We start from the raw sequence: 26,988 nt of genomic DNA, 5'->3' as shown, positions 1-26,988 counted from the left end.
CCACCACTGAGGTTAAACTGACTGGCCTGTAGTTGCTGGGTTTATCCTTACACCCTTTTGAACAAGGGTGTAACATTTGCAATTCTCCAGTCCTCTGGCACCACCCCTGCATCTAAGGATGTTTGGAAGATTATGGCCAGTACCTCCGCAATTTCCACCCTTACTTCCCTCAGCAACCGAGGATGCATCCCATCTGGACTGGGTGACTTATCTACTTTAAGTACAGCTCGCCTTTATCACATAGAATCATAGAAGTTACAACATGGAAACAGGCCCTTCGGCCCAACATGTCCATGTCGCCCAGTTTATACCACTAAGCTAGTCCCAATTTCCTGCACTTGGCCCATATCCCTCTATACCCATCTTACCCATGTAACTGTCCAAATGCTTTTTAAAAGACAAAATTGTACCCGCCACTACTACTGCCTCTGGCAGCTCGTTCCAGACACTCACCACCCTTTGAGTGAAAAAATTGCCCCTCTGGACCCTTTTGTATCTCTCCCCTCTCACCTTAAATCTGTGCCCCCTCGTTATAGACTCCCCTACCTTTGGGAAAAGATTTTGACTATCGACCTTATCTATGCCCCTCATTATTTTATAGACTTCTATAAGATCACCCCTTAACCTCCTACTCTCCAGGGAAAAAAGTCCCAGTCTGTCTAACCTCTCCCTATAAGTCAAACCATCAAGTCCCGGTAGCATCCTAGTAAATCTTTTCTGCACTCTTTCTAGTTTAATAATATCCTTTCTATAATAGGGTGACCAGAACTGTACACAGTATTCCAAGTGTGGTCTCACCAATGCCCTGTACAACTTCAACAAGACATCCCAACTCCTGCATTCAATGTTCTGACCAATGAAACCAAGCATGCCGAATGCCTTCTTCACCACCCTATCCACCTGTGACTCCACTTTCAAGGAGCTATGAACCTGTACTCCTAGATCTCTTTGTTCTATAACTCTCCCCAACGCCTTACCATTAACGGAGTAGGTCCTGGCCCGATTCGATCTACCAAAATGCATCACCTCACATTTATCTAGTACCTCTTCTTTATCAATTTTTAGCCCATCCAGCATCTCAACTATATCTTCCTTTACTGAGACTCTGGCAGCATCTTCTTCCTTGGTAAAGACAGATGCAAAGTACTCATTTAGTACCTCGGCCATGCCCTCTGCCTCCATGAGTAGATCTCCTTTATGGTCCCTAATTGGCCCCACCCCTCCTCTCACTACCCGTTTACTGTTTACATGCCTGTAGAAGACTATTGGATTCCCTTTTATGTTGGCCGCCAGTCTATTCTCATACTCTCTTTGCCCCTCTTATTTCCTTTTTCACTTCCCCTCTGAACTTTCTATATTCTGTCTGGCTCTCACTTGTGTTATCAACCTGACATCTGTCATACTCCCCTTTTTTCTGCTTCACTATCTTTCTGTCATCCAGGGAGCTCTGGCTTTAGTTGCCCTACCTTTCTGCCTCGTGGGAATATACCTAGACTGTACCCGAACCATCTCCACTTTAAAGGCTGCCCCCTGTTCAATTACAGTTTTGCCCTGCCAATCTTTGATTCCAATTTACCCGGGCCAGATCTGTTCTCATCCCATTGAAATTGGCCCTCCTCCAATTGAGTATTTTTACTTTAGAGTGGTCCGTGTCCTTTTCCATAGCTATTCTAAACCTTATGACACTATGATCGCTGCTCCCTAAATGCTCCCCCACTGACACTTACTCCACTTGACCCCCTCATTCCCTCGAACCAAGTCCAGCAATGCCTCCTTCCTCATTGGACTGGAAATGTACTGGTCAAGGACGTTATCCTGAACACATTTCAAAAATTCCTCCCCCTCTTTGCCCCTTGTATTATCCCAGTCTATATTAGGATAGTTGAAGTCCCCAGTTATCACTACTCTATGGCTTTTGCACCTCTCTGTAATTTCCCTCCAAATTTGCTCCTCTATATCCTTCCCACTGGTTGGTGGCCTATAGAATACACCCAGTAGTGTAATGGGACCGCTATTGTTTCTTAACTCAAACTAAATAGATTCTGTCCTTGACCCCTCCAGGACATCCTCTCTCTCCAGTACTGCAATATTCTCTTTAATCAATACTGCCACCCTGCCCCCGCCCCCCAATTTCTTTCCCTCCTTGTCTTTCCTGAACACCTTGTATCCAGGAATATTTAGTATCCAATCCTGCTCTTTTTTGAGCCAGGTCTCCGTTATCACCACAACATCATATTCCCATGTGGCTATTTGTACCTGCAGCTCACCAACCTTGTTTACCACGCTTTGTGTGTTTACACACATGCACTGTAAACCAGTCTTAGACTTTCTTTACACTCTGTTAGTCTGATCCCACCTAATACTGCACTATTACTTGCAACAGTACTATCTTTCTCCCCCTTTACTTTGTGCCCCTTGTTTCTCCTTTCCAATGCTACATCCTGGTGCCCATCCCCCTGCCAAATGGCAGACTGGTCAAAGTCCAAGGGAAAGTGGCTAGTTGGATCCAAAACTGGCTCAGTGGCAGGAAGCAAAGGGTAATGGTCGACGGGTGTTTTTGTGACTGGAAGGCTGTTTCTAGTGGAGTCCCGCAAGGCTCAGTACCAGGTCTCTTGCTTTTAGTGGTATATATTAATGATTTGGACTTGAATGGGGGGGCTTGATCAAGAAGTTTGTAGATGATACAAAAATTAGCCTTGTGTTTGATAGTGAGGAGGAAAGCTGTAGACTGTAGGAAGATATCAATGGATTGGTCAGGTGGGCAGAAAAGTGGCAAATGGAATTCAATCCAGAGAAGTGTGAGGTAATGCATTTAGGGAGAGCAAACAAGGCAAGGGAATACACAATAAATGGAAGGATACTGAGAGGTGTCGAGGAACAGAGAGACTTTGGAGTGCATGTCCACAGATCCCTGAAGGTAGCAGGACAGGTAGATAAGGTGGTTAAAAAGACATACAGGATACTTTCCTTTATTAGCCGAGGCATAGAATATAAGAGCAGGGAGGTTATGCTAGAACTGTATAAAACATTGGTTCGGCCACAGCTTGAGTATTGCGTACAGTTCTGCTCACCACATTACAGGAAAGATGCGATTGCACTAGAGAGGGTACAGAGGAGATTTACGAGGATGTTGCCAGGGCTGGAGAATTTTAGCTATGAGAAAAGATTGGATTGACTGGGGTTGTTTTCTTTGGAGGTTTAATTGAGGTATATAAAATTATGACAGGACTAGATAGAGTGGATAGAGAGCCGCTTAGCAGCGAGGTCAATAACCGGGGATATAGATTTAAAGTAATTGGTAGAAGGATTAGAGGGGAGCTGAGGAGACGGTGGTGGGGGTCTGGAACTCACTGCCTGAAAGGGTGGTAGAGGCAGAAACCATCAACTCATTTAAAAAGTACTTGGATGTGCACCTGAAGTGCCGTAACCTACAGGGCTACGGACCAAGTGTTGGAAAGTGGGATTCAGCTGGATAGCTCTTTTTCTGCCTCCTTCTGTGATGTAACTTTCTATGATTCTAGGAAATCAGCGTTGTGCACTGACTCGCATCATAATCCACCTACTCTGCAGGCTGCCAGCATTCATTAGGTGTGCACACACAAACCCCTTTACCAAGATGGCGTCCTGCACACTTCCCGTTGGACGTGCACGCGCATCTCAGACCCCATTTTTGAGTCTTAGTTGGCCACGAGCGCCTAAAAAACAGGCGCTATACGTCCCAATTTAACCCATCCATCCCCCATTGTCCAGCTCTTTCCCACCACTATCTAGACTCTATCCGTCCCCCATTGTCCAGTCCCTTCCCACCATTATCTAGATTCTATCCGTCCCCAATTGTCCAGCTCTTTCCCACCTCTATCTAGACTCTATCCGTCCCCCATTGTCCAGTCCCTTCCCACCTCTATCTAGACTCTATCCATCCCCCATTGTCCAGTCCCTTCCCACCATTATCTAGATTCTATCCGTCCCCAATTGTCCAGTCCCTTCCCACCACTATCTAGATTCTATCCGTCCCCAATTGTCCAGTCCCTTCCCACCACTATCTAGACTCTATCCGTCCCCCATTGTCCAGTCCCTTCCCACCTCTATCTAGACTCTAACCTTCCCCCATTGTCCAGTCCCTTCCCACCTCTATCTAGACTCTATCCGTCCCCCATTGTCCAGTCCCTTCCCACCATTATCTAGACTCTATCCGTCCCCCATTGTCCAGTCCCTTCCCACCATTATCTAGACTCTATCCTTCCCCCATTATCCAGCTGTTTCCCACCTCCATCGAGACTAACCTTTCCACTTTTATCCAGTTCCTACCCACCTGTATTGATGATTCCTCCGATGCCCTGCACCACTTTAATGTTTTAAGATCCTTTAGCCAATTATCTCCCTTTGACCGAGGATGTTCTGCACTCTATCGCTCACCAGGACAGTCTCCACGCTCTCTGCTTCTTCTTTGAATAGCAGCCCAACCATCCTCTCGCACCACCAACCTTCAGCTGAACTTCTTCTCACCTTACACAACTTCTCTTTTAACTCCATTCACTTCCTCCAGATAAACAGTGTTGCTATGGGAACCCACCTGGGTTCAGACTATGCCTTTCTCCATTCCAATCCCACTCAGGCCCCTCTCTGGTGCTGCTTACTGCTCTCGTTCCTAGCTGGAGAATTTCATGAACAATGACGATTGAATTTCCGTGGTTCTCCTGCCATGACTAGTGAAACCATCAGGGACATGGCATAAACGGCCATTTTTAGCCATTTACGGCATTTTCTCTTAAAAAAAAGGCGGCTGAGGGGTGACCTAAAAGAGGTCTTTAAAATTATGAAGGGGTTTGATAGAGTAGACGTAGAGAAGATGTTTCCATTTGAGTGGAGTCCAAAATTAGGGGCCATAAATATAAGATGGTCACTAATAAATCCAATAAAGAATTCAGGAGAAACGTCTTTACACAGAAAGTGGTTAGAATATGGAACTTGCCACCACAAGGAGTGGTTGAGGTGAATAGATGCATTTAAGGGGAAGCTCGATAAGTACAAGATGGACAGAGGAATAGACGGATAGCCTGATAGGGTTAGATGAAGAGGAGAGGGAGGAGGCTCGTGTGGAGCATAAACACCAGCACGGACCAGTTGGGCCGAATGGCCTGTTTCTGTGCTGTACATTCTATGTAATTTTACCATCTCCTACCGGAGAATCTCTTGGAAATTCCAGACGTATGCTTCCAATCCCCACCCATCTCTCACCCTCACCTAGTCCATCTCTAACTCTTCCCTTTCCTTCCTGGACATCTCCCTCCATCTCCGGTGATGGGCTTTCCAAGGACGTCCAGTACAAGCCCATAATTCCCCGAATTATACTTCTCTTCACTTCACTTTGCCCATTCCCACTCCGACCTTTGGCTTCCTACTCAGTTCCAATGAAGCTCATCTCGAGCTCCAGGACTTGTATCTCATCTTTCTGGTGGACCTTCCGCAGGCCCCTGGTCTGAACAGTCAGTGTCACTGACCTTGGTCATATCCTCCATTCTCTTCACAGCAGTCTACCAGTGTGGGGAGGGGAGATGTCAGCACAGTGGCCAATTCGATGTGTTTCATAATTTCAGATCCGTGCATTTGGAGTCTGTATTTTCTCGTTCTCTATTTTTCCTTGTGTTGGTTCCTTGTTGTGTTGTTTCCTGTCTAACTGTCTGTCTACCTGCCGGTCTGTCTCGTTGTCTGTCTCTCTGTCTATATTAAAAGTCTTGTGTCTGAGTGTGATGGTGCCGTGAAGTTCCTTTCACCAATTAGGTTACAGAACGAGAGAGCATGATGCCTGACACAGTGTGCTGAGCCGTAGCCTCCCGAGTATGGGGAGGGCCCAATCCAAGTAAATACACGAGCGACGCATGAGATGTCAACCTACATATTAATATTACACAACCTAATATTACACAACCTAATATTACACAACCTAATATCCACAACCTACATATTACACAACCTAATCTCTGTTTAGAAGGTGTAAATCCGAGCTCCCAGGGAGGACAGGCCAGAGAATCAGATCTACAATGTTGGAACCTTAATTCTGACCAGTGCTTGCTTCAAACTCCAGATCCTGTAATTATCCTATAATGAAACATATTGTGCCTAATATCATTTCTACATCAATTGAATTAACTTGCAACCATCTCACTGCTCAACCAAACCTACTGGGACCAAACAGGAATTGATAGGGTAGATAGAGAGAAAGTTTTTCCGCTGATGGGGGAGTCTGGGACAAGGGGACATAACATTGAAAAATGGAGGGGGATGGCAATTTTGGTTAAAGAAACAATTACAGCTGTGAGGGGGGATGATATGTTAGAAGGATCATCAAATCAGGCCATATGGGTTGAGCTAAGGAACAAAAGAGGGGTAGTCACTCTACTGGGAGTGTACTATAGACCCCCAAACAGTCTCAGAGGGAGATGGAAGAGCAAATATGTAGGCAAATTTCTGAGAAGTGCAAAAACAATAGGGCAGTAATAGTAGGGGATTTCAACTACCCGAATATTAACTGGGATACAAAGAGTGTGAAAGGTATGGAGGGAACAAAATTCTTAAATTACATTCAGGAGAACATTTTTAGCCAGTACGTAGTAAGCCCAACAAGAGAGGGAGCAGTTCTGGATTTAGTTTTACAAAATGAAGCTGGGCAGGTGGAAGGAGTATCAGTGGGAGAGCATTTTGATCATAAATCAGTTAGATTTAGCACAGTTATGGAAAAGGACAAAGACAGAACAGGAGTAAAAGCTCTCAATTGGGGAAAGGCCAATTTTACTAAGCTGAGAAGCGATTTAGCAAAAATGGAATGGAAACAGCTACTTGACGGTAAATCAGTGTCAGAGCAGTGGGAGGCATTCAAGGGGGAGATTCAAGGGGTTCAGAGTAAACATGTTCCCACAAAGAAAAAGGGTGGGACTGCCAAATCTAGAGCCCACTGGATGACAAGGAGCATACAGGGTAAGATAAGGCAGCAAAGGAAAGCTTATGTCAGACACCGAGAGCTCAATACTGCAGAAAGTATAAAGCCAAGAGGAGTATAGAAAGTGCAGGGGTGAAATTAAAAAGGAAATTAGGAAAGCAAAGAGAGAGCCTGAAAAAATATTGGCAAGTAAAACCAAGGAAAACCCAAAGATGTTTGATTAATACATTAAGATCAAGAGGATAACTAAAGAAAGAGCAGGACCTATTAGAGACCAAAAAGGTAAACTGTGTGTGGAGACGGAAGATGTGGGTATGGCTCTTAATGAATACTTTGCATCTGTCTTCACAAAAGAGAGGGACGATTCGGACATTGTAGTTAAGGAGGAGGAGTGTGAAATATTGGATAGGATAAACATAGTGAGAGAGGAAATATTAAGGGGATTAGCATCTTTGAAAGTTGATAAATCACCAGGCCTGGATGAAATGTATCCCAGCCTGTAAAAAGCAAGGGAGGAAATAGTGGAGATTCTGACCATTTTCCGATCCTCACTGGATACAGGCGTGATGCCGGAGGATTGGAGGACTGCTAGCATTGTACCGTTGTTTAAAAAGGGAGAGAGGGATAGACTGAGAATTACAGGTCAATCAGTCCAACCTCGGTGGTGGGCAAATTATTGGAATCAATTCTGAGGGACAGGATAAACCATCAATTAGAAAGGCACGGAGTAATCAAGGACAGTCAGCATGGATTTGTTAAGGGAAGGTTGTGTCTGACTAACTTGATTGAATTTTTTGAGGAGGTAACAAGGATGAGGGTAACACGCTTGATGTAGTGTACATGGATTTTAGCAAGGTTTTTGACAAGGTCCCACATGGCAGACTGGTCAAAAAAGTACAAGCCCATGGGATCCAAGGGAGAGTGGCTAGTTGGATCCAAAATTGGCTCAGCGGCAGGAAGCAAAGGGTAATGGTCGACGGGCATTTTTGTGACTGGAAGGCTGTTTCCAGTGGGGTTCCGCAGGGCTCAGTACGAGGTCCCTTGCTTTTTTTGATATATATTGATGATCTGGACTTAAATGTAGGGGGCGTGATTAAGAAGTTTGCAGATGATACAAAAATTGGCCGTGTGGTTGATAGTGAGGAGGAAAGCTGTAGACTGGAGGAAGATATCAATGGACTGGTCAGGTGGGCAGAAAAGTGGCAAATGGAATTCAATCCAGAGAAGTGTGAGGTAATGCATTTGGGGAGGGCAAACAAGGCAAGGGAGTAAACAATAAATGGGAGAATACTGGGAGGTGTAGAGGAAATGAGGGACCTTGGAGTGCATGTCCATGGATCCCTGAAGGTATCAGGACAGGTAGATAAGGTACTAAGGCATAAGGGATACTTTCCTTTATTAGCCAAGGCATAGAATATAAGAGCAGGGAGGTCATGCTGGAACTGTATAAAACACTAGTTAGGCCACAGCTTGCGTAGAGTTCTGGTCACCACATTACAGGAAGGATGTAGTTGCACTAGAGAGGGTGCAGAGGAGATTTTCAACTTTACCTGCTGTGTGGGGCTTCCCCTGAATCTAACCTGCTGGGTGGTGCATTCCTCTGAACCTAACATAGAATTTACAACACAGAAACAGGCCATTCGGCCCAACTGGTCTGTGCCGGTGTTTATGCACCACACGAGCCTCCTCCCACCCTACTTCATCTAAGCCTATCAGTATATCCTTCGATTCCTTTCTCCCTCATCTAAGAACATAAGAAATAGGAGCAGGAGTAGGCCATAAGGCCCCTCGAGCCTGCTCCACCATTCAATCAGATCATGGCTGATCTTCGACCTCAACTCCACTTTCCTGCCCGATTCCCATAGAGTCCAAAAATCTATCGATCTCAGCCTTGAATATATTCAACGACTCAGCATCCACAGCCCTCTGGGGTCGAGAATTCCAAAGAAATGCCTCCTCATCTCAGTCTTGAATGGCCGACCCCTTATCCTGTGACTATGCCCTCTAGTTCTAGACTGTCCAACCAGGGGAAATAACCTCTCAGCATCTACCCTGTCAAGCTCCCCTCAGAATCTTATAAGTTTCAATGAGATCACCTCTCATTCTTCTAAACTCCAGAGAGTATAGGCCCATTCTACTCAATCTCTCCTCCGGGACCTGATGAAATGTATCCCAGGACGTTATGGGAGGTTAGGGAGGAAATTGCGGGTCCCCTAGCAGAGATATTTGAATCATCCACCGCTACAGGTGAGGTGCCTGAAGATTGGAGGGCAGCAAATGTTGTGCCTTTGTTTAAGAAGGGCAGCAGGGAAAAGCCTGGGAACTACAGACCAGTGAGCCTGACATCTGTAGTGGGTAAGTTGTTAGAGGGTATTCTGAGGGACAGGATCTACAGGCATTTGGAGAGGCAGGGACTAATTAAGAACAGTCAGCATGGTTTTGTGAGAGGAAAATCATGTCTCACGAATTTGATTGAGTTTTTTGAAGGGGTAACCAAGAAGATAGATGAGGGCTGTGCAGTAGACGTGGTCTACATGGACTTCAGCAAAGCATTTGACAAGGTACCGCATGGTAGGTTGTTACATAAGGTTAAATCTCATGGGATCCAAGGTGAGGTAGCCAATTGGATACAAAATTGGCTTGACGACAGAAGACAGAGGGTGGTTGTAGAGGGTTGTTTTTCAAACTGGATGCCTGTGACCAGCGGTGTGCCTCAGGGATCGGTGCTGGGTACGCTGTTATTTGTTATTTATATTAATGATTTGGATGAGAATTTAGGAGGCATGGTTAGTAAGTTTGCAGATGACACCAAGATTGGTGGCATTGTGGACAGTGAAGAAGGTTATCTAGGATTGCAATGGGATCTTGATAAATTGGGCCAGTGGGCCGATGAATGGCAGATGGAGTTTAATTTAGATAAATGTGAGGTGATGCATTTTGGTAGATCGAATCGGGCCAGGACCTACTCCGTTAATGGTAGGGCGTTGGGGAGAGTTATAGAACAAAGAGATCTAGGAGTACAGGTTCATAGCTCCTTGAAAGTGGAGTCACAGGTGAATAGGGTGGTGAAGAAGGCATTCGGCATGCTTGGTTTCATTGGTCAGAACATTGAATGCAGGAGTTGGGATGTCTTGTTGAAGTTGTACAGGGCATTGGTGAGGCCACACTTGGAGTACTGTGTACAGTTCTGGTCACCCTATTATAGAAAGGATATTATTAAACTAGAAAGAGTGCAGAAAAGATTTACTAGGATGCTACTGGGACTTGATGGTTTGACTTACAGGGAGAGGTTAGACAGACTGGGACTTTTTTCCCTGGAGAGTAGGAGGTTAAGGGGTGATCTTATAGAAGTCTATAAAATAATGAGGGGCATAGATAAGGTGGATAGTCAAAATCTTTTCCCAAAGGTAGGGGAGTCTATAACGAGGGGGCATAGATTTAAGGTGAGAGGGGAGAGATACAAAAGGGTCCAGAGGGGCAATTTTTTCACTCAAAGGGTGGTGAGTGTCTGGAGCGAGCTGCCAGAGGCAGTAGTAGAGGCGGGTACAATTTTGTCTTTTAAAAAGCATTTGGACAGTTACATGGGTAAGATGGGTATAGAGGGATATGGGCCAAGTGCAGGCAATTGGGACTAGCTTAGTGGTATAAACTGGGCGACATGGACATGTTGGGCCGAAGGGCCTGTTTCCATGTTGTAACTTCTATGATTCTATGATTCTATGATAGGACAACCCTCTGATCCCAGGAATTAATCTTGTGAACCTTCATTGCATCCCCTCTAAGGCAAGTATATCCTTCCTTAGATAAGGAGACCAAAACTGTACACAGTACTCCAGGTGAGGTCTCACCAAAGCCCTGTACAATTGTAGTAAGACTTCCTTACTCTTGTACTCCAACCCCCTTGCAATAAAGGCCATCATGCCATTTGCCTTCCTAATTGCCTGCTGTACCTGCATACTAACTTTTTGTGTTTCTTGTAAGAAGTCTTTCTGGACACCAACATTTAATAGTTTCTCACCATTTAAAAAATATTCTGTTTTTCTATTCGTCCTACCGAAGTGAATGATCTCACATTTCCCCACATTATACTCCATCCGCCACCTTCTTACCCAATCAATTAACCTGTCGATATCCCTTTGCAGAGTCTTTGGCCCCGATATTAGCGGGGAGGCGGGATGGTAGCGGGTGGGGGGGGCGATTGGGCGCGTGGGTAACCCGCCCCAATAAAAAATGTTTCCCACGCAATCGCGGGTCAATTGGAGCCACTTAACGTGGCTTCCGAGTTTGCCGTCCGAAAGCTGTGCAGTGGGCGGACTGCGCCCCCGCGTCACAGGCTGTCTGCAGGAGGAGCTCTATTTAAAGGGGAAGTCCCCCAATGGCCGCTCCTGGAGCAAACACCCACACAGCACAATGGAGCAGCCCAGGGGAAAGGCTGCTCCTGGATTCAGCGATGCCTCACTCCAGGTGCTAATGGATGGGGTGAGGAGGAGGAGGATGGATGTGTTCTACCCGACGGACGGGAGGAAGTGGCCTGCCTCTGCCAACTCGAAGGCCTGGCTCGAGGTGGCAGAGGAGGTCACCAGCAGCAGCAACATCTCCCGCACCTGAATCCAGTGCAGGAAGCGTTTCAATGACCTAACCAGGTCAGTCAAAGTGAGTACACTTACTCATTCCCCTACACTCCGTCTTCCACATCACCGTCCCCACCGCCCAACTCATTCTGCACTGCCAACACTACTCTATCACATCACTCCTCACACCCACTCAAAGCTCATCCTCAACTTACCTGCACTTCCTCACCTCCCCAGTACTCATCCCACCACTGCCACTCAACCCAATCCTCATACAATCTCATGGCTCTGTCTCATACTCACCCTCTGTGCATCTCTTTCACGGTCAGCCGCACCCAAACCAATGCATTCATCGGTTGACCAGGTCACCATCACTCACTCACACGTTTGTACTTTCTCCCCTTATAGGAGAAGAGAGTCCAGAATGCACGGGAGAGGGCGAGGACCGGAGGGGGGCCGCAACAAATCATTGTCCTCACAGACGCTGAGCAGGAGGCGCTGGAGCTGAGTCACACCCTCGAGTGCCTGTCTGTCGGAGACGTCGAGACTACCACCCGACAAACATCTGGTGACAGAACTTTAACATTCAGCACACACAATATGAATTGATGTTAACATGCCTCGCCATCTTCAGCATCTCAGTATGCTCATCGCAACATCACACATCTGTGATCATACTTAATATTGCCTTCTGTTCTCTTACAGGCCCTTCAGCGACCGCTGTGACGGGAGAGGGTGATTCCTCAGAGGACCTGCCGGACTCTGAGGGGGCACCGTCACATCTGAGCGAGCCATCCACCAGCGCCGATACTCACACCTCGGTGGGTCCTAGTCCACAGTTAGTTGGGTTGGCACCTGGTGAGTTATCTCACACATGTGAGCATGAGCAGATACTGGTGGCAGGGGCAGCTGTGGAGAGTCCGCGTCAGTGGGAGCACTCCTCTCCAGGCTCTGCTCAGCTGGACACAGATGCTGAACCCTGGGGGCCATCCTTTAAAAGGAGAATGATCGAGGGACAGCAGCACATTTGCGAGGTGCTGGAACAGGTGCCAAGCGCACTCTCCACAATAGCACAGAGGATGGAGGAGTCCAACTCCTGCATGAGTGGAATGGTGGCACAGGTAAAGGAGGGAATCTCTGAGATAGTGTCACAGGGACGTGAGCAACTCTCTGAGATACTGTCACAGGGATGTGCAGGAATGTATGCGATGGAGGGAAGGCTAGCCTCCATTGAGCTTCAAGCACAGCTCACAAATAAGTCCGTTCAGGCCCTGACAACGGCCGTTCGGACTCAGGGTGAACAACATTCTGCCGCCTTAAACAGGCAGGCAGATACACTAGCACTGGCCTTTCAAGGCATCACACATGTCCTCCAAACTGTCGTCCAGCAGAGTGGTAGGAGTGATGTGGGCCTGGCCCAGGGGAGGGATGATGGCGAAAGGGGACATGGAAGTGGGGACGCCACTCAAAGCACTCCCACGTCTCACCCTTTGCTTCCCTCTCAACCAGTACCAGCAATGCTGCCTCCTCTCCAGGTGGCCGAGTCTGCCCCTGCACAGGTGCAGGTGGACCAGTCTTTGGAGGGGCCCTCACGGGCACCAAAACCCAGAGGGCGAGGTCCAAAGCATCTAATCGGTCAGGGCATGAACAAGAGCAACCTGGCACTATCTCTGCTGCAGCCACAGGGGAAGCAGCACATAGGACTGGTCGGAAGAGAAAGGCAAAGGTTTTGTGAGCACGAAGGGGATGCACAAGAGTGTTTGACGGTTTGTCATGTTTTTTTTTGCTTTTTGTTAAATATTATTATTGTCACCACTATTACCTCGTCTTGGCCATTCTTGACTGGCTTCTGTGATAAGGCCCTTTCATGAGGTTCACCATGAACACAAACAATTGGGTCACTCTACAGTGGGTGTATGTGTAGTTGCAGGCCAGTATTGTGCAGGGAGGGGTGAGGGAGGGGGCTGATGTGGGCGTTGCTCTATCCAGGTGGTCTGAGGACTGGACTCTTCACACTGTCTGATGTTAGGAGAAACGTTCACATATCAACGACTCACGAGCAGTCAGGTGAGCCGCTGTTCTGCTCATGGGTTGCTCCTGCTCTTCCTCCTCCTCCTCCTCCTCCTCCTCCTCCTCCTCAATGTGAGTGGTAGATGTGGATGGGGCCTCCTCCAGCGATACCCCTCTCTGTTGTGCCATGTTGTGCAGGGAACCACAGATGACTATAATGCGTCCCACTCTGTCTGAAACGCTCCCCCAAATGATCAAGGCACCTGAAGTGCTCAATTATAGACCTGGTAGCGATGTGGCTGTCGTTATATCAACACTGTTGCTCAGTGATAGGATTCCTCAGAAATGTCATGAACCATGTGTGCAGCCAAGGAGCCAGCCCTTACGGGGGTTTGGACTGTGGAAGAGGGGCGGGTGTTGGATTCCCGGAGGATGAAGGAATCATGGCAGCTGCCAGGGAATCTGGCGCACACGTGAAGGAATCTCTTGCGGTGGTCACAAAAGAGCTGAGTGTTGATGGAGTGATAGCCCTTCCTGTTGATGAACAGTCCTGGCTCATGTGGAGGTGCTCGTATTGCTATATGGGTGCAGTCGATTACACCCTGCACCCGTGGGAAGCCAGACACGGAGTGGAATCCCACTGCCCTCTCTGTCTGGCTGAGGTCGTCCATGGGGAAGTTGATGTAGTGCGAGGCCCTGCGAAACAAGCCGTCGGTGACCTGCCTTATGCCTTGTGTGCAGATGACTGAGAGACCCCGGCGACATCCCCGGTGCCACCCTGGAATGATCCGGAGGCGAAGAAGTTGAGGGCAGTGATGACTTTGTCAGCAACAGGTAAGGAGATGCTGCTCGGCCCAGCCGGGAGCAGCTCGGCATGAAGGAGGCTGCAGATGTCTGCGACTACCTGGCGACTGACTCTGAGCCTCCTTATGCACTGCTCCTCAGAGAGGTCCAGGAAGCTGAGCCTCGATCTGTAGACCCTGTGGCGAGGGTAGTGCCTCCTGCGACATCGCTCTCTCTGTTATTGCCCTCTGTGCTCTTGTGCAGATGCCTGTGGCACAGCACTGTGTTGTGGAGCTCCACGTGGCAGAGGTGGACGTCATGCCTGGCGAGGCTGGTGATGTTGCTCGTCCTCGGATGTAGTGATGAATGCAGCCATGGCGACCCCCCATCCTGATGGTGTGAGTTTGAGGGGGTCCGCAAAGTAGGCAAATATGTTTGAACTGCAGAGTTTTGGGTGGAAAGTAAGAATTTGGAGCAAAAACACAAAGATCTTGCAGCCAAAACTTTGTCTGAAGTGACAGAATGCCCTGCTGTAATAAATGACCTTTTCTCCCCATCTGTCAAATAAGCATTTGCATCTCCCACTGGCTGCCAGCTGAAACACTGTTGCAACAGAGAGTGTTTCCCACAGCACGGGAAACACGCTGAGGATCCTCCAAAATCGCACCCCTGCCAAAATGTCAAGACAATTAAATACTTCAACTAGCTGACAAACTATCATCCCGCCGGCTTTAATTGCCGGTGGGACTTCCGCATTCGGGAGGCGCGCGCAGACCCGACCCGTCACTGGGGAACCCGGAAGTTGGCAGGTTGGAGCCGGGCTCTGAACCCGCTCGGGATTTCAGCGATTTTCAGGGCCCGCCCGCCCCCAGTGCACTGGCTCCTTCACCCAAAAATCGAGCCCTTTGTGTCCTCCTCACAGCTTACTTTCCCACCTAGCTTTGTATCATCAGCAAACTTGGATACATTACACTCGGTCCCTTCATCCAAGTCATTAATATAGATTGTAAATAGCTGAGGCCCGAGCACTGATCCCTGTGTCACCCCACTAGTTACAGTCTGCCAACCTGAGAATGACCCGTTTATCCCTACTCTCTGTTTTCTGTCTGCTTTCCAATCCTCTATCCATGCTAATGTTACCCCCAACCTTATCTTGCATAACAACCTTTTATGTGGCACCTTACTGAATGCCTTTTGAAAATCCAAAACATTTAAGGAACAGTGATCATAACATCATAAGGTTTAGATTAGTTATGACAAAGGACAAGGAACAATCTAGAGTAAAAATACTTCATGGGAGGAGGGCCAATTTCAGTGGGATGAGAACAGATCTGGCCCGGGTAAATTGGAATCAAAGATTGGCAGGCAAAACTGTAATTGAACAGTGGGCGGCCTTTAAGGAGGAGATGGTTCAGGTACAGTGTAGGCACATTCCCACGAGGGGGAAAGGTAGGGCAACTAAAGCCAGAGCTCCCTGGATGACAAAAGAGATAGTTGTAAACAATTTTACAACACCAAGTTATAGTCCAGCAATTTTATTTTAAATTCACAAGCTTTCGGAGACTTCCTCCTTCCTCAGGTAAATGTTCAGAAGCTCCTGAACATTTACCTGAGGAAGGAGGAAGTCTCCGAAAGCTTGTGAATTTAAAATAAAATTGCTGGACTATAACTTGGTGTTGTAAAATTGTTTACAATTGTCAACCCCAGTCCATCACCGGCATCTCCACATCAAAAGAGATAGTGAGTAAGATGAAGCTGAAAAAGGGGGAGTATGACAGATGTCAGGTTGATAATAATGAGAACCAGGCAGAATATAGAAAGCTCAGAGGGGAAGTGAAAGAGGAAATAAGAGGGGCAAAGAGAGAGTATGAGAATAGAGTGACGGCCAACTTAAAAGGGAATCCAAAAATCTTCTACAGGCATGTAAACAGTAAACGGGTAGTAAGAGGAGAGGTGGGGCCGATTAGGGACCATAAAGGAGATCTACTCATGGAGGCAGAGGGGATGGTCGAGGTATTAAATGAGTACTTTGCATCTGTCTTTACCAAGGAAGAAGATGCTGCCAGAGTCTCAGTAAAGGAAGATTTAAATGAGATACTGGATGGGCTAAAAATTGATAGAGAGGAAGTTCTAGAAAGGCGAGCTGTACTTAAAGTAGATAAGTCACCCGGTCCGGATGGGATGCATCCCAGGTTGCTGAGGGAAGTAAGGGTGGAAATTGCGGAGGTACTGGCCATAATCTTCCAAACATCGTTAGGTACGGGGGTGGTGCCAGAGGACTGGAGAATTGCAAATGTTACACCCTTGTTCAAAAAAGGGTGTAAGGATAAACCCAGCAACTATAGGCCAGTCTGTTTAATCTCAGTGGTGGGGAAGCTTTTAGAAATGTTAATCTGGGACAAAATTGATAGTCACTTAGACAAGTGTGGATTAATAAAGGAAAGCCAGCACGGATTTGTTAAAGGCAAATCGTGTTTAATTAACTTGATCGAGTTTTTTGATGAGGTAACAGAGAGGGTTGATGAGGGCAATGCAGTTGATGTTCTGTATATGGATTGGAAATATTTGATAAAGTGCCACATAATAGGCTTTTTCAACAAAATTCAAGCCCATTGAATAAAAGGGGCAGCGGCAGCATGGATACAGAATTGGCTAAGTGACAGGAAATAGAGAGTAGTGGTGAACAGTTGTTTCTCAGACTGGAGGGAGGTGTACAGTGGTGTTCCCCAGGGGTCGGTGCTGGGACCACTGCTTTTTTTGATTAATGACTTGGACTTTGGTGTACAGGGCACAATTTCAAAATTTGCAGATGACACAAAACTTGGAAGTGTAGTGAACAGTGAGGAGGATAGTGATAGACTTCAAGAGGATATAAACAGGCTGGTGGAATGGGCGGACACATGGCAGATGAAATTTAACACAGAGAAGTGTGAAGTGATACATTTTGGCAGGGAGAATGAGGAGAGGCAATATAAATTAAATGGTACAATTCTAAAGGGGGTGTGGGAGCAGAGAGACCTGGGGGTATATGTGCACAAATCTTTGAAGGTGGCAGGACAGGTTGAGAAAGCAGTTAAAAAAGCATATAGGATCCTGGGCTTTATAAATAGAGGCATAGAGTACAAAAACAAGGAAGTTATGATGAGCCTTTATAAAACACTGGTTCGGCCACAACTGGAGTATTGTGTCCAATTCTGGGCACCGCACTTTAGGAAGGATGTGAAGGCCTTAGAGAGGGTGCTGAAAATATTTACTAGAATGATTCCAGGGATGAGGGACTTCAGTTACGTGGATAGACTGGAGAAGCTGGGGTTGTTCTCCTTGGAACAGAGAAGGTTGAGAGGAGATTTGATCGAGTTATTCAAAATCATGAAGGGTCTGGACAGAGTAGATAGAGAGAAACTGTTCCCATTGGCGAAAGGGTCAAGAACCAGAGGGCACAGATTTAAGGTGATTGGCAAAAGAACCAAAGGCGACATGAGGAAAAACATTTTTACACAGCGAGTGGTTAGGATCTGGAATGCACTGCCCGAGGGGGTGGTGGAGGCAGATTCAATCATGGCCTTCAAAAGGGAATTGGATAAGTACTTGAAAGGAAAAAAATTTGCAGGGCAACGGGGAAAGAGTGCGTGAATGGGGCTAACCGGATTGCTCTTACAAAGAGTCGGCACAGGCTTGATGGGCTGAACGGCCTCTTTCTGAGCTGTAACCATTCTATGATTCTATGATTTCAGTCCTGAATAGACTCAACGACTGAGCATCCGCAGCCCTCTGGGGTAGAGAGTTCCAAAGATTCACAACCCTCTGAGTGAAGAAATTCCTCCTCATCTCAGTCCTAAATGGCCGACCCCTTTCCTTGAGACTATGCCCCCTAGTTCTAGACTCTCCAGCCAGGGGAAACAACCTCTCAGCATCTACCCTCTGAGAATTTTATACGTTTCAATGGATCACCTCTCATTCTTCTAAACTCCAGAGAGTATAGGCCCATTTTACTCAACCTCTCCTCATAGGACAAACCTCTCATCCCAGGAATCAATCTAGTGAACCTTCATTGCACCGCCTCCAAGGCAAGTATGTCTTCCCTTAGATAAACTGTACACAGTACTCCAGGTGTGGTCTCACCAGAGCCCTGTATAACTGTAGCAAGACCTCCGTACTCTTATATTCCAAACCCCTTGCAATAAAGGCTAATATACCATTTGCCTTCCTAATTGCTTACTGTACCTGCATCTTAGCTTTCTGTGATTCATGTACAAATCGCTCTGACTACCAACATTCTTTAGTGTCTCACCTTTTAAAAAATATTCTGCTTTTCTATTCTTCCTATCAAAGTGGATAATTTCACATTTCCCCACATTATACTCCATCTGCCACCTCCTTGCCCACTCACTTAACCTGTCTATATCCCTTTGCAGACTCTGTGTCCTCCTCACAGTTTACTCTCCCACCTAGCTTCGTATCATCAGCAAACTTGGATACATTACACTCGGTCCCTTCATCTAAGTCATTAATATAGATTGTAAATAGCTGAGGCCCAAGCACTGATCCTTGCGGCACCCCACTAGTTACAGCCTGCCAGCCTGAAAATGACCCGTTTATTCTTACTCTCTGTTTTCTGTCCGTTAACCAATCCTCAATCCATGCTAATATATTACCCCCAATCCCATGAGCCCTAATCTTGTGTAACAACCTCTTGTGTGGCACCTTATCGAATGCCTTTTGAAAATCCAAATATACTACATCCACTGATTCCCTCTTATCTACCCTTAGTTACACCCTCAAAAAACTCGAATAGATTTGTCAAACACGATTTCCCTTTCATAAAACCATGTTGACTCTGCCTAATCATATTATGATTTTCTAAGTGCCCTGTTACTACTTCCTTAATAATAGATTCTAGCATTTTCCCTACTACGTATGTCAGGCTAACTGGCCTGTAGTTCCCTGTTTTTTCTCTCCCTCCTTTCTTGAACAGCAAGATTACATTTGCTACCTTCCAATCCACAGGGACCGTTCCAGAATCTAGGGAATTCTGGAAGATCTAAACCAATGCATCCCCTATCTCTGCAGTCAGCAACCCTAGGATGTAGGCCATCAGGTCCAGGGGATTTGTTGGCTTTTAGTCCCATTAATTTCTCCAGTCCTTTCTCTTTACTAATCTTAATTACTTTAAGTTCCTCCCTCTCATTAGACCCTTGGTTCCCCACTATTTCTGGTATGTTGTGTGTGTCTTCTACTGTGACGACAGATACAAAATATTTGTTTAACATCTCTGCCATTTCCTTATTCCCCATTATAATTTCTCCTGTCTCTGCCTCTAAGGTTTACTGTCGCTACTCTCTTACTTTTTATATACTTGTAGAAGCTCTTACAATCTGTTTTTATATTTCTTGCTAGTTTACTCTCATTCAATTTTCTCCCTCTTTATCAATTTCTTAATCATCCTAATCTAGCTTATCTCGCTTCCTCTTAAATGCATCTACACTATTCACCTCAACTACTCCACGTGGTAATGAGTTCCACATTCTAACCACTCTCTGGGTAAAGAAGTTTCTACTGAATTCTTTAGATTTTTGGCCGCCATTTTTGGGCTCCCCACAGGTTGTGTCTCTACGTCACAATCTTAAAGACCTCTCTCAGGTCACCCCTCAGCCTTCTGTTTTCTAGAGAAAAGAGCCCCAGCCTGTTCAGTCTTTCCTGATAGTTATAACCTCTCAGTTCTGGTATCATCCTTGCAAATCGTTTTTGCACCTTCTCCAGTGCCTCTATCTCCTTTTTGTAATAAGGAGACCAGAACTGTACATCGTACACTAAGAGTGGCCTAACCGAGGTTCTATACAAGTTCGACTTAACTTCTCTTGCTTTTCGATTCTATTCCTCTTGAAATGAACCCCAATGCATTGTTTGCATTTTTTATTGCCTTGTTAACTTGAGTCGCTACTTTTAGTGATTTGTGTTTCTGTATCCCTTGATCCCTCTACCCCATTTAGATCCTTATTTTCCAAGGAGTATGGGGCCTCCTTATTCCTCCTACCAAACTGCACAGCCTCACACTTATAGGAACAGGAGTAGGCCATTCAGCCCCTCAAGCCTGTGCCACCATTCATGGCTGATCTGTATCCTAACTCCATTTACCCGCCTTTGGCTCCATATCCCTTGGCTAGCAAAAATCGATCGATCTCAGATTTAAAGTGATTAATTGAGCTAGCATCTACTGCTTTTTGTGGGAGAGAGTTCCACACTTCTACCACCCTTTGCATGAAGAGGTGTTTCTGGCTTCCCTCCTGAATGGCCTGGCTCTGATTTTAAGGTTATGCCCCCTTGTCCTAGACTCCCCCCACCAGCTGAAACCCATCTACCCCATCAATTCCTTTCAAAATCCTAAAACCTCAATCAAATCACCCCTTAACCTTCTATATTCCAGGGAATACAAGCCTAGTTGATGTAATCTCTCCTCCTAATCTAACCCTTGGAGCCCTGGTAACATTCTGGTGAATCTGCGCTGCTCCTTCCAAGGCCAATATATCCTATCGAAGATTCAATGCCCAGAACTGTACACAGAACTCCAGATGTGGTCTAACCAGAGCTTTGTGTAGCTGCAGCAAAACTTCCTCCCCTTTATATTCTAGCCCTCTCGTTATAAATACTAACATTTCATCAGCCTTTTTGATTATTTTCTGTACCTGACGACTACATTTTAGTGATCTATGTACATGGACCCCTAAATCTCTTTGGACCTCCACTGTTCCTAGCTTTTCATCACTTAAAATATTGAAATTAATCTGCCATTTACACACCCATCCTGCAAGCTTATTAGCCTATTCTTGTATTTTGTCGCAGTCTTCCTCAGTATTAACTATAACCCCCTAATTTGGTGTCATCTGCAAATTTTGAAATTGTACTTCCGATTCCCGAGTCCAAATCATTGATGTAAATGATGAACAACAGCGGTCCCAGCCCCGATCCCCGTGGAACACCACTTCCCACCTTTTGCCAGTCTGAGTAACTACCCTTAACCCCTACTCTCTGTTTTCTGTTTTGGAGCCAACTTGCTATCCATTCTGCTCCCTGTCCTCTGACTCCACATGCTCTGACCTTAGTCATATATCTATTATATGGTACCTTATCAACGGCCTTTTAAAAATCCAAGTATATTACATCTACTACATTACCCTTGTCTACTCTTTCTGTTACTTCTTCAAAGAATTCAATTAGATTGGTCAGGCATGACCTTCCCTTCTGAAATCCGTGCTGTCTATTCTTTATTATATTTTCGGTTTCTAGATGTTTTTCTATTACATCTTTGAGTAAAAATTCCATTATCTTTCCTACCACCGACGTTAAGCTAATTGGTCTATAGTTCCCTGGACTTGTTCTATCTCCCTCTGGAGTTTAGAAGAATGAGAGGCGATCTCCTTGAAACATATAAGATTCTAAGGGGGCTTGACAGGGTGGATGCTGAGAGGATGTTTCCCCTGGCTGGACAGTCTAGAACTAGGGGGCATAGTCTCAGGATAAGGGGTCGGACATTTAGGACTGAGATGAGGAGGAATTTCTTCACTCAGAGGGTTGTGAATATGTGGAATTTTCTACCCCAGAGGGCTGTGGATGCTCAGTCACTGAGTATATTCAAGGCTGAGGTTTTTGGACTCTAAGGGAAAGTGGAGTTGAGGTTGAAGATCAGCCATAATCTGATTAAATGGCGGAGCAGGCTCGAGGGGCCGGATGGCCTACTCCTGCTCCTATTTCTTATGTTCTTATGTTAAATATAGGAATCACATTAGCTGTCCGCCAGTCCTCTGGCACTATGCCATTTTCCAATGAATTTTTATATATATGTAATAGTGCCTCTGCTATCTCCTCCCTAACTTCTTTTACTATATTGGATGCAATCCATCCAGACCAGGGGTTTTATCTTCTCTAAGTTCGATTAGTTTATCAATTATCTCTGCCCTTTCTATCTTAAATATCTTTATATCATTTTTGATCTCTTCTTCTAATGTCCTGCCCACCTTATTAGTCTCCCCGGTAAATACTGAGGCAAAGTAACTATTCAATATCTCTGCCATTTCGCCATCATTACCTGTGAGTTTATTGTGTGTATCCCTTAGGGTGAGATGAAGAGGAGTGGGAGGAGGCTTGAGTGGAGAATAAACACCAAATGGTCTGTTTCTGAGCTGTACATTCTATGTAATTCTTTGTAAAACGTAGGAACATAAGAGTAGGCCATTCAGCCCCTCGAGTCTGTTCCACCATTCAATTAGATCATGGCTGATCTGTATCTTAACTCCATCTATCCGCCTTGGTTCTGTATCCCTTAATACCCTTGACCCAGTCTCAACAGCTTTTTGGGGGAGAGAGTTCCAGATTTCCACTCCCCTTTGTGTGAAGAAGTGCTTCCTGACATCACCCCTGAACGGCCTGGCTCTAATTTTAAGCTTATGCCCCCTTGTTCTGGATTTCCCCACCAGAGGAAATAGTTTCTCTCTATCTTATCATCTCCTTTAATCATCTTAAACACCCTTTAATCTTCAGCACTCAAGGGAATACAAGCCGAGTCTATGCAGCCTGTCTTCATAATTTAACCCTTTTAGCCCCGACATCAATCTGCGCTGCACCCCCTCCAAGGCCGATATATCCTTCCTGAAGTGCGGTGCCCAGAACTGAACGCAATACTCTAAATGGGAAATCAAAAGCAAAATCTGGAAATCTGAAACAAAAACAGAAAACGCTGGAGAAGCTCAGCAAGTCAGAGAAAGAAACAGAGTTAACGTTTCAGGTCGAAGTCCTTTCATTAGAACTTGAAGAAGTTAAAAGAGTTAAAGTTTTTAAGCAAGGGAAAGGGGGGGAGGGGAGGAAAGAACAAAAGGGAAGGTCTGTGATAGGGTGGAGGGCAGGAGTGATTAAATGACAAAAGGGATGATGATGCAAGGCAAGGAGGGTGGGAATGGGACAGGTTAAGAAACAAAAGATGGGTCTAGAGGAGCTGTAAATGGTATCAGCAGAACCATTACCGGCACTAACTGATATGGGAGCAGTGGTTATGATCTGAAGTTATTGAAATCAATGTTGAGCCCTAAATGGGGTCTGACCAGAGCTTTCTATAACTGTGAGATAACTTCCTCCCCTTTGTATTCTGGCCCCCTTGAAATAAAGGCCAACGTTCCATTAGCCCTTTTAATACATTTTTGTGCCTGTGCTTTTAGTGATTTCTCTACTTGGACCCAGAAATCTCTCTGCTCCTCCACAGTTCCAGCTTCTCACCATTTAGAAAATATTCCGATCTATCTTTCTTATTAAGATCAGAGTAAATATTAACAAACCCCATTCCCTGCCACAGCCTCCATCTCTCTCTCTGGCCACTGTCTGAGGCCGAACCAGACCGTTCGCAATCTTGGCGTCCTATTTGACCCTGAGATGAGAGTCCGACCACACACCCGCTCCATCACCAAGACCGTCTACTTCCACCTCCGTATCATCATCCCTGCCTCAGCTCATCTGCAGCTGAAACCCTCATCCATGCCCTTGTTACCTCTAGACTTGACTATTCCAATGCTCTCCTGGTCGGCCTCCCATCTTCCACCCTCTATAAACTTGAGCTCATCCAAAACCCTGCTGTCTGTATCCTAACTCGCACCAAGTCCCGTTCACCCATCACCCCCTGTGCTCGCTGACCTACACTGGCTCCCGGTCCTGGAACGCCTCGATTTTAGAATTCTCATCCTTGTGTTCAAATCCCTCCATGGCCTCGCCCCTCCCTATCTCTGTAACCCCCTCCAGCCCTACAACCCTCCGAGATCTCTGCGCTCCTCCAATTCTGGCCTCTTGCGCATCCCTGATTTTAATCGCTCCACCATTGGCGGCCGTGCCTTCAGCTGCCTAGGCCCTGAGCTCTGGAATTCCCTCCCTAAACCTCTCCACCTCTCTAACTCTCTCTCCTCCTTTAAGATGCTCCTTAAAACCTACCTCTTTGACCGAGCTTTTGGTCACCTCTCCTAATATCTCCTTATGAGGCTCGGTGTTAAATTTTGTCTGATAATCACTCCTGTGAAGTGCCTTGGGACGTTTTACATTAAAGGCACATTATAAATGTTGTTGTTATGTCCAAAGTGGATGACCTCACACTTCCCCACATTGAACTCCATCTGCCACAGTTTTGCCCACTCACATCTATCAATGTCCCTTTGCAACTTTCTGCTCCCATCTACACTATTTACTGTGCCATCTAACTTAGTGTCTCAGCAAACTTGGATATACGACTCTCTATTCCTTCATCTAAGCCATTTATAGTGTGTGCGGTTTTGGTCTCCTTACCTAAGAAAGGATATACTTGCCATAGAGGGAGTGCAGCGAAGGTTCACCAGACTGATTCCTGGGATGGCAGGACTGTCGCATGAGGAGAGGTTGGGTCGACTCGGCCTGTATTCACTCGAGTTTAGAAGAATGAGAGGAGATCTCATTGAAACATATAAAATTCTGACAGGGCTAGACAGACTGGATGCAAGGAGGATGATTCCCCTGGCTGGGGGGGTCCAGAACGAGGGGTCACAGTCTCAGGATATGGGGTAGGACATTTAGGACTGAGATGAGGAGAAATTAGTGTCGTGTCTCTGTGGCGCAATCGGTTAGCGCGTTCGGCTGTTAACTGAAAGGTTGGTGGTTCGAGCCCACCCTGGGACGATAGGGAAAATTTTGAAAGGGTTGTGGAGGCAGGAACCCTCACAACATTCAAGAAGCATTTGGATGAGCACTTGAAATGCCACAGCATACAAGGCTACGGACCAAATGCTGGAATATGGGATTAGAGTAGACAGGGCTGATGGCCGGTGCGGACACGATGGGCCGAAGGGCCTCTATCCGTGCTGTATGACTCTATGACTCTAAATTTCTTCACTTGGAGGGTGGTGAACCTGTGGAATTCTCTACCACAGAAGGCTGTGGAGGCCAAGTCACTGAATATATTTAAGAAAGAGCTAGACAGATTTCTAGACACAAAAGGCATCAAGGGGTATGGGGAGAGAGCGGGAATATGGTATTGAGATACAGGATCAACCATGATCATATTGAATGGCGGAGCAGGCTCGAAGGGCCGAATGGCCTACTCCTGCTCCTAGTTTCTATGTTTCTATAAATATATTGAAAAGCTCGGATCCCTGAGGGGCACCAGTAGTCACATCCTGCCAATTTGAATACATACCCATTATCCCTACTCTCTTTCTCCTACCTCCTAACCAATTCCCATGTCAATAGGTTGCTGCTAATTCCATGCACAGTCTCTTATGTGGAACCTTATTGATTGCCTTCTGGAAGGCCATATAAATAACATTCATAGACACTCGCTTATCTACCATATTAGTTACATCGTCAAAAAATTCAACTTCATTGGACATGACTTACCCTTTAATAATCCATGCTGGCTCGCTCTGATAATATTCACCCATCCTGTTTCATTATTGGCTAGTTTTTTTTTAAGAGGCATATATTTGTTCTGAACTCCGTTGACAATCATTTTAAATATTTCCCACAGCTGTTCAATCTCTTTGTTTATCAATATTTGTTTCCAGTTTATCTTCTCCAGTTTATTTTCCATTCTCATTCCCTCAAAATTAGCTTTTTTCTGATCTATTACTTTGGTCTTGGTTTTACTTACGTCTTCCTCCACCATTATTTTAAACTTTATTAGGCTGTGATCGCTGTTGCCCAGATGTTCCCCATAGTTTCCTTCTCTTATCAAACCTGCTGGTGGAGAGGGCAATATCAACCTAACCTGCTGGGTCAGCCCCTCAACCTAACCTGCTGGCTCAGCCCCTCAACCTAACCTGCTGGGTCAGCCCCTCAACCTAACCTGCTGGCTCAGCCCCTCAACCTAACCTGCTGGCTCAGCCCCTCAACCTAACCTGCTGGCTCAGCCCCTCAACCTAACCTGCTGGCTCAGCCCCTCAACCTAACCTGCTGGGTCAGTCCCTCAACCTAACCTGCTGGCTCAGCCCCTCAACCTAACCTGCTGGGTCAGTCCCTCAACCTAACCTGCTGGGTGGGACTGCCCGCTCAACCTAACCTGCTGGGTGGGACTACCCGCTCAACCTAACCTGCTGGGTGGGACTGCCCGCTCAACCTAACCTGGTGGCCAGCCGTAAGTCCCGCCCCCGCCTCTCCCCATTGGTTATCTTTGCCGTCAATCAGCGGTAACCTGGCGCGCCTCCAGGTACGCCCCAATCGGGGACAGCGGCGGAAGCGCGCGACCCGACCCGGGAGCGCGCCGCGCCTTCTTACCGGCCAGCGAGCGGCGCGCACGGTGCGAGCGGCCGAGCGCCGCGCCTCCTCCTCCTCCTCCTCCTCCTCCGCCGTCCGTTCGTCCGCCGCTCCCTCCGGCCCGCACCGGCTCCGCTCGGCCCGGCTAAAAGAAACGTAAACACAACGTGATGGCGTCACCAGGTAGCCCCGCCCCGGGGGGGGAGGGAGAGGCGCGCAGGCGCGGTGCGCCCTCGGGCTGATTGACAGGTGCTGAGTGTGGGCTGCAGGCCTGCTTCACATTGTTGGAGCAATTCCCAAACTCTGCCCCCAGTGAATTAAATATTCCAGCTCAATTACTTTAAATATAAATCAACCGGCTGGCACTGACTGTGTGCCAGAACCATGGAGCAAATTGTTCCGCAGCCGCTCAGTGCCTCTGAAATTATTTGAACC

The 26,988-nt window shown here is 46.6% G+C and overlaps 1 protein-coding gene and 1 non-coding gene across 3 annotated transcripts in view; one reads left to right on the top strand and one right to left on the bottom strand.

Moving 5' to 3' along the window:
- LOC137305855 (transmembrane protein 229B-like) overlaps window positions 1-26,686 on the bottom strand; it is an 80,318-nt gene extending 53,632 nt beyond the window's left edge. For both annotated transcript variants that reach the window (XM_067974792.1, XM_067974790.1), the window contains exon 1: window positions 26,575-26,686. The gene's annotated coding sequence lies outside the window, so the exon portion shown is untranslated. The remainder of the gene's footprint in view (window positions 1-26,574) is intronic.
- Window positions 24,908-24,981, top strand: trnan-guu (transfer RNA asparagine (anticodon GUU)). Its single transcript has one exon. It is a non-coding gene; the product is annotated as a tRNA-Asn (tRNA).
- Window positions 26,687-26,988: the final 302 nt, after the last annotated feature.

The sequence above is a fragment of the Heptranchias perlo genome, chromosome 41, assembly GCF_035084215.1.
Source record: "Heptranchias perlo isolate sHepPer1 chromosome 41, sHepPer1.hap1, whole genome shotgun sequence".
Taxonomy (NCBI): Eukaryota; Metazoa; Chordata; class Chondrichthyes; order Hexanchiformes; family Hexanchidae; genus Heptranchias; species Heptranchias perlo.
This window is presented reverse-complemented; position numbering and strand designations above follow the sequence as displayed.